Source organism: Macaca nemestrina (assembly GCF_043159975.1).
Source record: "Macaca nemestrina isolate mMacNem1 chromosome 2 unlocalized genomic scaffold, mMacNem.hap1 SUPER_2_unloc_1, whole genome shotgun sequence".
NCBI classification, from domain to species: domain Eukaryota; kingdom Metazoa; phylum Chordata; class Mammalia; order Primates; family Cercopithecidae; genus Macaca; species Macaca nemestrina.
The window spans coordinates 448-17,349 of NW_027257552.1; the positions used below are offsets into that span (position 1 = coordinate 448).

At 46.6% G+C, this 16,902-nt stretch overlaps 2 long non-coding RNA genes across 4 annotated transcripts; both read right to left on the minus strand.

The window, feature by feature from the left end:
* Positions 1 to 2,513: 2,513 nt before the first annotated feature.
* On the minus strand, positions 2,514 to 7,446 carry LOC139361016 (uncharacterized). Its single transcript, XR_011618593.1, has 2 exons — positions 7,103 to 7,446; positions 2,514 to 2,737 (listed from the first exon to the last, which is right to left on the minus strand). It is a non-coding gene; the product is annotated as an uncharacterized lncRNA (long non-coding RNA).
* Positions 7,447 to 7,455: 9 nt separating this feature from the next.
* On the minus strand, positions 7,456 to 16,872 carry LOC105491133 (uncharacterized). Of its 3 annotated transcripts, none has more exons than XR_011618589.1 (3): positions 16,749 to 16,872; positions 11,416 to 11,496; positions 7,456 to 7,754 (listed from the first exon to the last, which is right to left on the minus strand). It is a non-coding gene; the product is annotated as an uncharacterized lncRNA (long non-coding RNA). The 3 variants fall into 3 exon arrangements; XR_011618590.1 differs by lacking the exon at positions 16,749 to 16,872 and adding an exon at positions 15,628 to 15,794 and having other exon boundaries at positions 11,288 to 11,496; XR_011618588.1 differs by lacking the exon at positions 16,749 to 16,872 and adding an exon at positions 15,628 to 15,785.
* Between the last annotated feature and the right edge of the window lie 30 nt (positions 16,873 to 16,902).

The window sequence follows — 16,902 nt, forward strand, 5'->3', positions numbered from 1 at the left end:
CCAGTATTCATTTTTACTACCTTTATTATGAGTATTAACATTGATTATTATTATTAATTTTTATTATATTTATTAATATTAATAATTAATAGACTTGTTCCTGATATCCGGCGGGGAGAGAATGATATTACTCCCAACATTGAAGAAAGTGTACACCCCTCTATGATGTTTTTCCTAATAGCCCTCGAGTAGAGGATAACATTATTGAAACTGTTACAGTGGTTGTATATCCCCTCGGTCGTCTTGTTTCTTATATCCTGGGTGAGAGAGAATGATATGACTCCCAATATCGCAGGGGTTGTAGACCTCCCCCATAATATTGTCCCTAACATCCAAAGGTGCAGATGATGGTATTTCTTTTGATTTCGCAGTGGATGTACACCACCCCTGTGATATGATTCCTGATATCCAGGGGACGAGAGGATTATTCTCAATATTGCAGGAGGTGTACACTGTCTAGTGATATTGTTCCTAATATCCAGGGATGGAGAGGATATCACCCCCTACAGAGCAGGGGTTGTACACTCCTTCTGTGACATTGTTCGTAATAGTCAGCGGGGAGAGGAAGACATTACTCCCAATATTGCAGGGGATGTACACCCCCTTGTGATATTGTTCCCTATATCCTGGGAGGGAGACGATGATACCAGTGGCAATATCGTAGGGGGTGTACATCCTTCTGTGATATTGTTTTTGACATTCAGTTGGGGGAGAGGATAACATTAATCCCAATATCGCAGAAGGTGTACAGACCCCTGTGATGTGGTTCCTAATGTACAGGGGAAAGAGAAGAATATTGCTCTCAATGTCGCAGGGGTGTAACCACCCTGTCCCCTGTATATTGTTCCTAATATGCAGAGGGGTGGAGGCTGATAGTACTCCCGATATCCCAGAAGGTGCACACACACCTGTGATGTAGTTCCTAATATCCAGCGGGAAAGAGCATGATTTGTTTTGATATCGCAGGGGGTATACACCGCCTGCAACCCTGGGGTATCGTTCCTAATATCCAGGCAGGAAGAGGATGACATGGCTGACAACATCGAAGGGGGTGGACACCTCTTCAGTGATATGGTTCCTCTTATCCAGGGGTGAATGGATGACATTACTCCCAATAAAGTAGGAACCGTACAGCCACCCTGGGATTTTGTCCTTAATAACCACAGGGGAGAGGTGATATTACTACCAACATTGCAAGGGGTGTACACCGCTCCAGTGATATTATTTCTTATGTCCAGGAAAGGAGAAGATGGTATTACTAACAATATTGAAGGGATGGACAGCCCCCATGTGATATTGTTCTAAAGATACAGGTTGAAAGAGGATGAGATTCCATCCAATAAAACAAGGGGTGTACATCCTGCCTGTGATATGAATCCTAAAACCTAGAAGAAGAGAGAATGACATTGCTTCCAAAAACACACGGGGTGTACACCCACCCTGTGATATTTTTCCTGTCATCTAAAGGAAGAGACGATGATACTACTCCCACTACCAAAGAAGGTACACACCCCCCTGTGATATTGTTCCTCATAACTTGTGGGGGAGAGCATGATATTACTTCCAGTATGACAGTGGCTTGACACCCAGTCTGTGATATTGCTCCTAATTTCCAGTAGGTAAAGTATGATGTTCCTTCCAAGAGAGTAGTGGGTGTACAACCGCCCTGTGATATGTCTCCGAATATTCAGGGAAACACAGGACGACATTACCCCAAATCTCCCAAAAAGTGTACACCCATTGTGTGATATGGTTCCTAATATCCGGAGGTGCAGAGGATGGTATTCGTTCTCCTGTCGAAGGCTGGGTACACGCAACCTGTGAAATTGTTCCTAATATCCTGAATAAAAGAGACTGCTAATAATGGACACACATTGCAGGGGGGAGTAATTGGCTATTATGATCCACATCGCAGGGGGTGAGGCACTCCCCATGATATGGGGAGTAACAGCAACCCCCTCTCCCCCCTGGCTATTACGATCCACATCGCAGGGCAGTTCAGGACACCACCCCTGCCCCAATCTTGACCGAGACAGTGAGTGTCATGGGACCACCTCAGGGTGGGTGGCAGCTCAGCTTGAAGGTATCCCTGCTGCCAAAGACCAACCGCTCCTGCTAGTTTGAATCTGGCCACAGGGTCTCTGTTGGTGAGACAGGTGACCATGAGGCAGACACCCTGAAATCTAGCACGACAGAGCTCAATGCCCCCATGAGAGGCACCATAGCACGCAGACTTTGCAGACATACTAGGGAAGGCCACAGCAGGCCCTGAGTGAGGAACAAGCTGACCAAGATCCTGGGGTCTTGCCACACAGTCCTTAAACCAGGGACTGGAAACTGTTTCCCTAAAGAGCCAGGAGTCAGTATTTTCAGCTTTGCCAACTGATCTTTACCTCAAGAATGCAACTCTGCCATGGCTACACCACAGCAGCCTTCTGCAGGTGGCCTGTGAAGAGATGGGCATGACTGCACCCACATCAAACTTTACTTATGGACATGGAACCTTCTCAGTGTCATGAATTGTTATTTTTTTATTTGTTCAGGCATTTGGAAATGTAAAATCCATTCTTGATTCACGGGCCACAAGAGCAGGCAGGTACGGGCTGCCTCTGCCCCTGGCCGACCTCTGGAATGAGCTTAGAGAAGGAAATGACAGGCTGGGTCAGCGCAGCCTCCTCACAGTGGGTTCACTGCAGGAGGGTCCTTCGTAGCAACCACTTCTCATCCTTCATCTTGGCTTCAAGTGCAATTCACATGGAGAAAGAGAGAACAGAACCGGCCTCAGCAACAAGGAAGGAGATGCAGGGTCAAGCAGCCGTGTGGATCCATCACACTCAACATTCACACCAAGCGGAGCACAAGCAGGACCAGCCCAGGGGGGGCCGAAGTGGAGGCTCTCTGGGGTGGGGGCCCTCTGGGTGGGCAAGATTCTCTACATAAAACTCCAATAGAAGATCTACACAGCAGTAGTTAAAGAAAACACACACTAAGAAAAAGGCCAAAATAAAAATAGGACACCAAGTTTGGCCAACCGGGTCTCACAAGCCAGTAGGTAAGAAATCCCAGGAGGGCCCACCAGAGGAGCTGGGGGTGGGTTCCTGCCTGCAGGGGGCCTGGGACACCCCATTCCCACAGACGAGGACCCAAGCTTTGGGGAGGAAGCTGTTAGAGTCATCAGTGAGCTTTTCAGAGCTGGAGCCATAGGTCAGGGGAGGAGCCCTGGCCACGTCCCTGTGTAGGCTCAGAAGCTGGGGTGGGGGCACACCCCCAGGGGCCGATACAAACAGTGGACCGCGAGTCCTCCTCCTGTCCAGAGGATGCTCAGCTCCCAAGGGACCACCAAAGTCTGGAACCCAGGGACACACCACCTGACCCTCATGCCCAGGCCTCCTGGACCAGGCAATGTCCAGTACAGGCAGGCAGTCTGGGCTTGGGGCCAGGACAGGGGTGGATGGTCCTGCTAGGCAGGCCTCCTTCTCCCTACCAGCTGTGCTGGTTGCACTGTAGTTTTGTTCTGGCAACATATTGCCGCCCACTTTGGCCACACCAGTCCCCGGCTCCCTGGCTAGGCCCAGTGCTGTCCAACCCACCTACACAGGCCCCACACACCCAGTGCCCACCAGACTCCCGTCAGCCAGGAGGACCCATGCTCACCCCCTGAAGTATCCGTGGGAACCTGCATCCGACAGGGACCCACAGCTCAGGGCCAACCTCCATGGGGCCTTTTGGTTGTGGTGGTAGGGGCGGGGGGGAGTTGACCTCCAGCCCTCCCATCCTGGCCACTGTGTTCTGTGGGGATCATTCAGTCCTGGGAGCTTCCTAGGGACCCCAGAAGGAAGAGAACAGGGTGGTCATGGCGGCCTCAGCCCCAGGCTCTGGGCCCGAGTGCAAGAGTCTTTCGGTTCTGGTTTGACCTGGGCGGTAACAACAGGCCAAGTCATTCACACAAGGATTGGCTTTGATACAATGCATCAAGGGACTGTGGAGGACACAGATCAGCCTCCAGGCCAGTTACACCTGGTGGCTTCGCCAGTGCAGGCTAGGGAGTGGAAAAGCTGACCCCTGACCTCCCCACCTACCCTGCCCACCAGACGCCAGTAGCGGCCAGGGATCCCTGACTTCAGGCAGAGGCAGGCAGCACAGTTGCTGCCTCCTTTGAGCCCATCCCAGGGCCCACAGGGCCTGGAGAAACCTGGCAGGGGCTGAGTTGGGAGAATCCGGCAGGGAGATGCCAAGTGAAGAATGTGAGGGACTGGGTATGAGGGGCGCTAGGGCACAAGGTCTGCTTCCTCTGGGGAGGTGGCAGTGAGACATATAGTAGCCAAGCCTCCGCAGGCCCCACCCTGCTGCCAGGCACATGTGGTGCCCATACCCACCCCAACGGCTGCAGGAAGGTTCTTCACCAACAAAAGGGGAGGATGTACCCACACCCACATAGGCATTGGTGCCCACAAACATCAGAGAAGAAAATTGCTGCTGTGCCCAAGGTGTGGGGAAAGGGGCAATGTCCCCTTCCTCCCCATGGTGGGTCCAAAATTACCTGTTCCTGCCAGCACCCCCACCCCCAACTCCACAAGCTGCTGACCTCCACCCCAGTGCCATGCCACGCGCCAAGAACAGCTCAGCAGTACATCCCAAGGGTGCTATCCTGGCGCGGCTGTGCTGGGCAAGTGACATGTTTCCTAGTCACAGAGGTTTTCTTTCTTTACCGCTCACTGGCCCTGTGCCTCGGTTTCCCCCACTGTGGCAGAGTGTAAAAATCCCATCTTGAAGGCTAGGAACCCAGGAAGATCACCACACCTGGTGAAATGGTGGGTGAAACTCCCTGCCTTGGACCTCTTGCTCCAGGACTGATGTCCACTGGGACATGGCCAGGCCAGCATTCTGGGGAGGGCTGCATTCCTTGCCTGGGGAACCTTACTCCCAGTTAGGAATCACTGGAGTTGAGGCCCCTAATGAATTGGGGGAGGCACAGGGGTAGAATGGAGGTAGCCCCATCATACGGGCCTGTGTAGACCCCAGGAAACAAGCATTGAGTTCAGACTCTTGTCTGAAGCTGGCCACCTGAAAGGATTTGGGGTGTGATGAGGGCCTGGGGTCAGGGAACAAAGTGTTCTGGTTTGGACACGTAGGAGGTTCTCTGCAGCTCTCTCAGGTACAGGGTATGTTGCTAAGTATATGCTTTTAAAAACCCTAGGAGGAGGGGGCACGCAGAAGGGGCCCTGAAGCCAAGGGCAAGGTCCAGGCTTTCCACCTCCCCAGCTGAAGACATGCTGGAGGACAATTCTCCAGAGTTTCATAACAAAGAAGAGAAAAAAGAAATCAAAAAGACCTGGAGGACAGGCAAGCTAATGAGGGCTGACTGGGATTACCCTGCCTAAGCCTCAACACAAGCCTTCCCTATCTGTCCTCTGGGCCAGGTGAGGAAACAGGTCACAGTAGGACATTCAGACCCTGGGCAGGCAGCTGGCAGTCTGGAGCCCAGGAGGTACAAACAGACTGTCCCAACCCCAGCCCTCAGCCAGGAGCAGCTCTGCCCACAGCTCATTCACTGGTAAATCAGGCCCACTGGGCTGCCTGCCCTTCCCCAATCCCCCTCGCTCACCAGGCAACAGCCGCCCTGCTCGTGGCTGCCAGACTGCGGATGGCAGTGCACGCCCCCTTCATTCTGGCTTCTCAGCTGCCCACCAGGCCATCCCTCTCTGCCAGGCCACCTGGAGCCTAGCAGTGTGCATGCGGGATGGGCAGCACCTGGAATACTTGGGCGGGCTTGGCTGGGGGCTGCAGTTCCTATGCAGGGAGGAGTTAGCGCCCCATCCCATTCCCTGGCCCCATGGCCCCTCTGAGAAGACCCTCCACATACTGCCAGGCCTTGACCACCAGTAGCCCCACATCCAGGAGGCATCGACGTGCTCACCTCTGATTGGCAGTGGACATCCAACCCTGGGGCAGACCCCTTAGAATCCCAGGTATGAGAGAGCTAGGTGAGGGCAAGGGTGGCATCAGAGTGAAGGGGGCCTGCCCCTCCACACCTGTGGGTATTTCTCGAAAGCTGGAGATGAGAGACTGAGAAAAGAAATAAGACACAGAGACAAAGTATAGAGGAAGAAAAGTGGGCCCAGGGGACCTGCGCTCAGCATATGGAGGACCCGCGCTCAGCATACAGAGGACCCGCACCGGCACTGGTCTCTGGAGTTCCCTCACTATTTATTGATCACTATCTCTACTATCTTGGCAAGGGGGATGTGACAGGACTACAGGGTAGTGGTGGGGAGAGGGCCAGCAGGAAAACATGTGAGCAAAGGACTCTGTGTCATCAATAAGTTTCAGGAAAGGTGCTGTGCCTCTATGTGCACGTCGGCCAGATTTATGTTTGACTTTACACAAACATCTCCGTGCAGTAAAGAGCAGTATTGCCGCCAGCATGTCTCGCCTCCAGCCATAAAGTGGTTTTCTCCTATCTCAGTAAATAGAATGTATGGTCAGGTTTTACCCTGAGACATTCCACTCCCAGGGATGAGCAGGAGACAGATGCCTTCCTCTTATATCAACTGCAAAAAGGCCTTCCTCTTCCACTAATCCTCCTCAGCACAGACTTTTTACGGGGGCCGGGCTGGGGGATGGTCAGGTCTTTCACTTCCCACGAGGCCATATCTCAGGCCGCCTCAATGGGGAGAAACCTTGGACAATACCCAGGCTTTCTTGGGCAGAGGTCCCTGAGGCTTTCCGCAGTGCACTGTGTCCCTGGGTACTCGAGACTGGAGAATGGCGATGACTTTTACCAAGCATACTGCCTGCAAACACATTTTCACTAAGGCACATCCTGCACAGCCCTAAATCCATTAAACCTTGAGTCAATACAGCACATGCTTCTGTGAGCACAGGGTTGGGGCTAGGGTTACAGATTAACAGCATCTCAAGGCAGAAGAATTTTCTTAGTACAGATCAAAATGGACTTTCTTATGTCCTCGTCTTTGTCCATAGACACAGTAACAGTCTGATCTCTCTTTCTTTCTCCCACACAGAGAGTGTCACTACTGTATGTCAGCCACTGGGGGACAGGCTTCAGCTTACACCCACCTTCCAAATTCCACCCTCTCACCTTGGCAGAAGCTGGCCAGGAATTGGGGCCAATGGATGGGTGGGGTCTGCAGACGACACCGTGTTCAGGTCCCCATGATGGCCTCACACATGTGTAGTGGCCCTGCAGTTCCAGGTGCCACACACATGCCATCCCCTGCTTGGGCCCTGATCTTCGAGGAGGGGGAGCAGCAGAACCCAGGCACTGACCCCACAGTGCCACTCACACCCACAGACGATTCTCCAGACAGGCATCAGGTCTCGGTCCTGGCCACCTTCCCCTGCAGGGCCTCAGCTCTTTCCCGGGACTCACGTGGTCTTTCCTCACATGCAGCTCTGCTAGGATGCACTGATCTGTACACAGGGGCTCTGATGTGACAATGGCCACGATCATGCAGAATGCAAGGGCACAGGCTGGGTGCCCATTGTGGGGACTCTGCAGCACTCCCAGACTATCATCGGGCATGCTGGCCCCCAGGCTTAGCTAGGGCACCAGTGGTAGGAGTGCACTGCTCTGGACTCTGCAGGAGGAGGACAACTGTCACCACATCTTCATGTTCTCCTGCTGGTGTCACTGTGTGTTTCTCATCTCCTGCTTGTAGGATTCAGGGCAGACTCTCTGAACACCTTGTGGGAAACAGCAGAATCCAGCAGAGAAGAGGAGAAAAGCCCAGCTGCAAAGATGAAAAAATGGCAGGTGTGACATGGACCCCCATTCAGATTCTGTATTTAGATGAGGTCTTCCAGAACACCTGCTCTCATTGGATAATACTTCAAATACATATATATATATATATATATATATATATATATATATATATATATATATATATTTTTCCAGAGAGAATCTTGCTCTGTAGCCCACACTGGAGTGCAGTGGCAGGATCTCGGCTCACTGCAACCTCCGCTTCCCGGGTCCCGGTTCAAGCAATTCTCCTGCCTCAGCCTCCCGAATAACTGAGATTACAAGCATGCACCACCATGCCCAGCTACTATGTTTTCTTTTTTTTTTTTTCTTGAGACGGAATCTTGCTCTGTCACCCATGCTGGAGTGCAGTGGCACGATCTCAACTCACTGCAGTTTCCAACTCCTGGGTTCATGCTATTCTCCTGCCTCAGCCTCCTGAGTAGCTGGGACTACAGGCGCCTACCACCACGCCCGGCTAATTTTTTATATTTTTAGTAGAGACGGGGTTTCACCGTGTTAGCCAGGATGGTCTCGATCTCCTGACCTCGTGCGACAGAGCGAGGTCACCTGGGCAAAAGAGCAAGACTAAGTCTCAAAAAAAAAAAAAAGAAAGAAAAGAAAAAGAAAAGAAAAGAAAAAGAACAATATAAGCCAAATTCACTCAAAAGAAATAAAAACAAGATGACAAGTCAATGGCACTGAAAACAGAAAATCAACAGAAGAACTCAATAGAACAACAGCTGTTTCTTCATAAAGATCAACAAAATTGGTCACTATCAAGCCAGGCTAACAAAGAAAAAAAGAAATCGCACAAATTACTATAAGGTGAGTACAAAAGTAATGGCAGTTTTTGCATTCTTGGAATTTGCTGTTTGATACTGGAATACCTTCTTAAATAAATGTGGTTATGTTATTCATCATTTTAATGGGCATTTCTTGCTTTTTATTGCTAATGACTTATTACTTATTTATTTTAGACTGTGGAAATGATGTCAGACAAAAAGCAAATTCAAGCGACTTTCTTATTCGAGTTCAAAATGGGTCCTAAAGCAGGGGAGACAACTCACAACATCAACACATTTGGCCCAGGAACTGCTAATTAATGTACAGTGCAGTGGTTCAAGAAGTTTTGCAAAGGAGGCAAGAGCCTTGAAGATGAGGAGGGTAGTGGGCAGCCACCGGAAATTGATAACAACCAATTGAGAGCAACCACTGAATTTGATCCTCTTACAGCCACACGAGAAGTTGGCGAAGAACTGAATGTCGACCATTCTATGGTCATCCGGCATTTGAAGCCAATTGGAAAGTTGAAAAAGCTTGATAAGTGGGTGCCTCATGAGCTGACCAAATATTTTAAAAAGCATCCTCTTGAAGTGTCATCTTCTCTTATTCTATGAAACAACATTGAACCATTTCTTGATCAGATTGTGACATGCCACGAAAAGTGCATTTCATACAACAGCCAGCTCAGTGGTGGGACTGAGAAGAAGCTCCAAACCACTTCCCAAAGTCAAACTTGCACCAAAAAAAGGTCATGATCACTGTTTGGTGGTCAGCTGCCGGTCTTCTGATCCACCACAGTTTTTGAATCCTGGTGAAATCATTACATCTGAGAAGTATGCCACGCCATTCGATGAGATGCACGGAACACTGCAGCACCTGGAGCCGGCACTGATCAACAGAAAGGGCCCAGTTCTCCACAATGCGTGACCACATGTCATACAACCAGGGCTTCAAAAGTTGAATAAATTGGGCTATGAAGTTTTGCCTCATCTACCATATTCACCTGACCTCTTGCCAACAAACTACCACTTCTTTAAGCATCTTGACAACATTTTGCAGGGAAAACACTTCCACAACCAGCAGGATGCAGAAAACGCTTTCTAAGAGTTCATTGAACCCTGAAAGCATGGAATAAACAAGTTTATTTCTCATTGACAAAAATGTGTTCATTTTAATGGCTTCTATTTTTTTTTTTTAATTTTTTTTAGACGGAGTCTCACTCTGTCGCCCAGGCCAGAGTGCAAAGGTGCAATCTCGGCTCACTGCAACCTCTGCCTCCTGGGTTCAAGAGATTCTCCTGCCTCAGCCTCCCTAGAAGCTGGAAGTACAGGCGCCCGCCACCACACCAGGCTAATTTGTTTGTATTTTTAGTAAAGACGGGGTTTCACCATGTTCACCAGGGTGGTCTCGATCTCCTGACCTCGTGATCTGCCCGCCTTGGCCTCCCAAAGTGCTGGGATTACAGGCGTGGGCCACTGCGCCAGGCCAGGTGACTTCATTTTATTAGTTTTATTAGGAATTTAGGTAGAATCAACTTCTGATTAAAGGCTGAATTTCTGTCATTTTGTAGAGAAATGAATAAACTGGACACTGTGTGGTCAGTGTTTAGATTTGCCCATGGGTTTGTTTAAATCGATGTCATGGATCCTGAGACACAAATATAATTAAGATAGGTCTAGAGACAGGAGAAGCAGAAATAAGTTGACCCAGGAGTACAGTCTCAAGTAGTTCATTAATGAGAAAATGGACATCTGGCAAGAGTCTTTTTACTTTATCCTGGCTGAAAATCCAAATCTTGTTTTATTTTTCCCACTAAAAGTAACTAAAATAATAACGAATTTTATTTGTTCTTGGGTTCTTTTTTCCTTTAATGATTGTGCTGTAACTTAAAATAATGATGTTACTTTTGAACATTTTTAAAGCATATCTGAAAACGATTGATGTTTATAACTCTCTTTTGGCTTCAAAATAAGATTGTGTTATCACCATTTTGGTAGATGAGGTTGTCTGATGAAAATGATGCGCATGACTTGTACCGTTCAGTGTACATCTTGCAGTAGTGGACGATTGAAAACATAAAAAAGTGGAGTATAAATTAAAAATTAATTTGGTTTCTTCTATTTCTTAATTTGGGAATGTTAAACCATGGCTGTAAGGGATTTTCTTGGTGAAAAGAGAAGATCCTCAGAGTCAAAAATGTTCTTACAACTCGGGCTTGATGGCCTTTGAATTAGGAATGGATTGTTCCTCTCTCTGAAGCCTGTTGTCACATGGGTTTTTAATCCTGGCCTTGCTGCTAGAAATCTGTGCTTGAAGTCGTCTCTTTCTGGTGGTAACCTACCACTTAAAAGTCATGAGGTGGTGGAACTCAGTTTACTAAACTCTTTAGCCTTTGAGCTAAACTGAGCAACCTCTTAGATGTACACACACCACTTTGTATGAAAGGGTTCTCTAGAATGGTTCTTTGGAGAGAAATATTTTCATGTAATTTTGACAGGGGTGTAAATAAAGCGTGGTGACTAATAAGTCTTTCACTCTTCATCTGATGAACATAAGGATCTATGCATCCAGATATTATTTTGTATACAAATATTTAATTTGGTGATTGATAATCTCTCTTTGGGGTAGTCACATGGAAAGCTCTTTTAAATTTAACTTTTGCCTTTGGATCTTTTTTGAGAAAAGCCATTGAAGAGCAAAACTAATGTAAACGTCTTGATCATTTAAAAAGCTTACTTGTCCTCGAAAGGAAACACGAGTCATCAGTGAGTATAAACGTAGACAGTTGATTTGTGAATGCTGTCGGCCTCAACGTGCTTGATAATAGATTCTACTGATCTAGCTGGAGTAATTTGATCACTTACTTCCTTATTAATACTAGATCACACAGTGTCTTTCTTATTCCTTCTTCTTTACTTACTGGCATGAGCACAGAGTCCCACTATCTGAAAGAGAAGGGAGAGTTTGGGGGATTATTGGAGGATTCTTAAAAACTTGGTTGGCAATTGGGCAAGATGGCTCACGCCAACCATGAGGGGCAGGTATCACTGAGCCCCATCTAGTGATATGAAAACCAGGGTTCATAGAGGTTAACTTCCTTGCCATGGTCATATGGATGGAAAGTAAAGACATTGAGCTTTGCATTTAGACTCGGACCTAGAGTTGTTCAAACCGTAGTTCTGCTTATTCCACGGAAACGTGGGTTTTTTGAGGGGAGTACAAGCAGAGGAAAGTGGAGAAGTGGATTGCAGTTTGATTCTTCGCGGTCAAGAATGCCACCGGGGGATTTAGACTTTAACCTAATCACATGTATTTATTTCTTCAAATGCTAGCCTTGGAACGTTTTTGAGCACGTGCTTTGGAAACATTCCTCTGGAAAACAGAGAAGGTGAGGGAGGGGAGGGGAGGGTCTGAGATTTGAGGGGTCTGCAGCAGGAGGTTGGGAGACACAGTAGGGAGCTGGGACAGCAGGTCTAGAAATGAAACTAGGACACGTCCAGACCTCAGGTGGAATTAACTAGAATCTGGTTAGAGAGCCAGAAAGAACAAAGAGAAAAAATACCTCCCAAGTTCCCACCTGGCTGCCCAGGAGGCTGTCATGCGCTTAACAAATAAAGCCTGCCCTTTAACAAACAGAGGAGGGAGGAGGTGTCTGCAGGGAGGCTACAGACAAAACGTGGAACGAGGCTGCCCTCTTCTGGACAATGAAAGCCGGATGCTGAATCAAAATCCTCATATGCCCAGGACAATTTATTATTATTATTATTTTATTTTCAGAGACAGGGTCTTGCTGTGTTGCCCAGGCCGGAGTGCAATGATGCAATCATAGCTCACTGTAACCTCGATCTCCCGGGCTCAAGCGATCCTCCTGCCTCAGCCTCCTGAGTAGCTGGGACTACATGTGTGTGCCACTACACCCAGTTATTTTGTTTGTTTGTAGACAGGTCTCATTATGTCGCCCAGGCTGGTTTCAAACTCCTGGCTTCAAGCGATCCTCCCAACTTGGCCTCCTAATGTGCTGGGATTACAGGTGTGAGCCATCACACCTGGCCATCAGCACGTTTAAATACACATCCTTATATATATTTAAATATATGTCTTATATATATACATATACATCCATACAGAACGGACCGATGCTGAGTTGATACTAACTAGTCAACTAACAAACAACTAGTAACTAATGACTTGGTAACCAGGTAGGAATTCGGACAAATCTGGTTGTTCAGGGAGAACAAGGGTCTGTCAAACAAGTTGTTACATCTTCTAATGCATCCTATTCAGACTCAGGAGCAGTTTATATTTTGCACAGTCTCTGCCTCTCTGATTCCTTCAGACTTGTCAAGCACAGGAGAAAACCTAGGTAAAGGCCGGGCGCGGTGGCTCGAGCCTGTAATCCCAGCACTTTGGGAGGCCGAGACGGGCGGATCACAAGGTCAGCAGATCGAGACCATCCTGGCTAACACACTGAAACCCCGTCTCTACTAAAAAATAGAAAAAAACTAGCCAGGCGAGGTGGCGGGCGCCTGTAGTCCCAGCTACTCGGGAGGCTGAGGCAAGAGAATGGCGTAAACCCGGGAGGCGGAGCTTGCAGTGAGGCGAGATTGCGCCGCTGCACTCCAGCCTGGGCGACAGAGCGAGACTCCGTCTCAAAAAAAAAAAAAAAAAAAAGAGAAAACCTAGGTAAAAAATAAATAATAAAACACTAGGGAGGCCTCACAATCATGGTGGAAGGTGAAAGACACATCTCACATGGCAGCAAACAAGAGAAGAGAATGAGAACCAAGCAAAAGGGGTTTCCCCTGATAAAACCATCAGATCTTGTGAGACTGATTCACTACCATGAGAACAGTTCGGGGGAAACCACCCTATGATTCAATTATCTCCCACTGGGTCCCTCTCACAACATGAAGGAATTATGGGAGCTAAGATTCAAGGTGAGATTTGGGTGGGGACACAGCTAAACCATATCAGACATATTATCTATTGCTACATAACAAACTATGCCCCAAACTTAGGGCTTAAAACCACATCCATTTTTTTTTTTTCTTCACACTTTCTGAACATCTCAAATGAAAAAAAAGAGTTATAATATCAAATGTTGTTGCAGATGTGGAACAAGATGTGGGAAAACTTGAAACTCTACTAATAGGAGATACTGAAAAGCTAGACAGCAAGGACACAGAGAGGGAGACAGAGCTGAGCTAAAAGTACACTACGACCCAGCAATTCCACTGCCAGTGTAGACCAGATAAAAAGAGTTCTATGATACCAAAAGATATGTACGTGTATGTCCCTAGCAGTACTTTCCATTATAGCCCAAACCTGGAAATCATCGAATTATCCATCAACAGTAGAATGGACAAGTGTATTTATACAAGTGTATTCATATAATTTAATGTAATAGACCTATGGGAATTTACTGCTACCCTGAACAGCAAAAGTAAATCTCACAAGCGTAACTTAAGTGAAAGAAGCCAAATCAAAAATTACATATATCATTCCATTCACAAATTTCAAAAACTGGCAAAATTTTTGTATGGCGATGGAAGGCAAAATAACAGCTCCTCAGGATATGGGCTGGGTAATGTTCTGCTCCCAAATCTAATTGTGGATACAAGGGTAGGTCACTGTGTGGATACATGGGTGTGTCACTGTGTGAATTCAGGAGTACACACTTTGATATGTGAGTTTTTTACTTTGTATTTTATATATATATATATATTTAAGAGACGGGGTCTTGCTCTGTCTCCCAGGCTGTAATGCAGTCCAGAACTCCTAGGCTCAAGGGCTCCTCCTGCCACAGCCTTCTGAGTAGCTGGAGAAGCTGGGACTATAGGCATACACCACCACACCTGGTGGTATATTCAGCTATAAATGAATTGCCTGGGTGCGGTGACTCACACCTGTAGTCCCAGGACTTTGAAAGGCTGAGGCTGGAGGATTGCTTGAGGCAAAGAGTTCAAGACCAGTCTGGGTGACATAGTGAGACTCCATCTCTAAAAGATTTTTAAAAATAAAATGTACTTAAAATTTAAGAAAGATTTCAGTTGCAAAGGCTAAGTTGAAAAGATAGGAGTAAAAGGGTAATAGACAATTCAGAATATATGGATATATGGCATTTGGTACTTTAATATATATTATTGTTTTTTAATTATTTAATAGTCCATGAGTAGGTTAAATTCCATGAAGACAATAACTGCACCTCATTCATCTTTATAGCCTCTGGATGCCCAGTGTACATTATAAAGTAGCTATTCAGAAAATATATATTTAAAAAAATTGTGAATGTTCTGTTTACAGCAAAGTTCTCTAAATTAAATATAGTGATTGAATACATTTCTACAATAAAAAAATTAGACAATAAAGACAAAAGGCATTTCTGGGCTTATATTGGACAAAATAGGAGCAAGAATAGAGGCAAATTACTCTGTTTCTGTTATCTTAGGATGAAAAGAGTTTGCTTCGATTTATCCAAAATCTTTTTTCTCATCCAAATATGAAAATATTATAAGGCAAATTTTCAGCAATAACATTGTATTAGTCCATTTTCATGCTGCTGATAAAATCATATCCAAGACATGACCATTTACCAAAAAAAAAAAAAAAAAAAAGAGGTTTAATAGATTCACCATTCTACATGGCTGGGGAGGCCTCACTCTCATGGTGGAAGGTGAAAGGCACATCTCACATGGCAGCAAACAAGAGAAGAGAATGAGAACCAAGCAAAAGGGGTTTCCCCTGATAAAACCATCAGATCTTGTGAGACTGATTCACTACCATGAGAACAGTTCGGGGGAAACCACCCTATGATTCAATTATCTCCCACTGGGTCCCTCTCACAACATGAAGGAATTATGGGAGCTAAGATTCAAGGTGAGATTTGGGTGGGGACACAGCTAAACCATATCAGACATATTATCTATTGCTACATAACAAACTATGCCCCAAACTTAGGGCTTAAAACCACATCCATTTTTTTTTCTTCACAGTTTCTGAGGCTTAGGGATCTGGAAGTGACTTAGCAGGGGTTCTGACTCAGGGTCTCCCAAGATGTTGGCTGGGGCTGCAGTCACCTGAAGGCTTGACTGGGCCTGGAAGGTCCACTCTTCAAAAGGCTCACTCACATGGCTGTGGGCTGCAGGCCTACTCACAACTATCCCCAGAGCAGATCATCCAAGAGTAAGAGCAAGCCGAAAGACACCATCACTTTCATGACCTAGTCTCTGACATCACACACAATCACTTCTACATTCTATTTACCACAAACGAGTCACTAACTCCAGCCCACATTCAGGTGGAGGGGAATTATGTTGCATCTTTTGAAAGGAATATTAAATAATCAGTGGATGTATTTTAAATCATCACAGTCCACCATCTGGCCACAAATTATTTATATTTCTCCCACATGTAAAATACTCTCATTCCTCTCAACTCCTCCCAAAAGTTTCAAACTTGTACAGGATATCTAGGTTTGAAGTCCAGGATGTAATTATTTAAATCAGATCCCAATACAGAGAATTCTTCTCAGGTGTAGTTCTTTTTTTTTTTTTTTTTTTTTTTTTTTTTGAGACAGAGTCTCACTCTGTTGCCCAGTCTGGAGTGCAGTGGTGCAATCTCAGCTCACTTGTAGCCTTGACCCCTTGACCCCTGGACTCAAGCAATCCTCCTGCTTCAGCCTCCCAAGTAGCTGGGATGACAGGCACACACCATAATGGCTGGCTAATTTTTTGAAAGTTTTTTGTGGTGATGGGGTTTCACCGTGTTTCTCAGGCTGTTCTCAAACTTTTGGGCTCAAGCAATCATCTTGCCTCGACCTATCAAAATGTTGGGATTACAGGCATAAGCCACCGTGCCTGACCAGGTGTAGTTCTTTAAGAATAGATCTTCAAGTAGAGTTCCTCTCTGTCTAAAGTCTTGTGGACTAAAGAGACAAGTTATCTGCAATGTCTATCAATTATCTATCACTGTGTGACTAATTACCCCCAAAACTCTGTGATTTAATAAACAACATTTATCTCAGTGTCTGTGGGTCAGGAGTTCAGTGGTTTTGCTGTATGAGTCTGACTCAGTGTCATTTCACAACATTGTAATCTATGTGGGATGCAGTAATCTGAAGGCCTGATTGGGGCTGGAGGATCTGCCTCTAAAAATCCCTCACCGGCATGGTTGTCGGCTGGTGGCCTCCATTCCTTACCATGTGGATCTCTCCCTGGATGGCTTAAATCTTCTCACAACACACAGTTGGGTTTCCTCCAGAGAAAATTATCTAAGAGGAAGCCAGCAACATGGAAACCATGATGTCCTTTATGACCTAACTTTGTGACATGCCATCACCTCTGCTGTGTTCT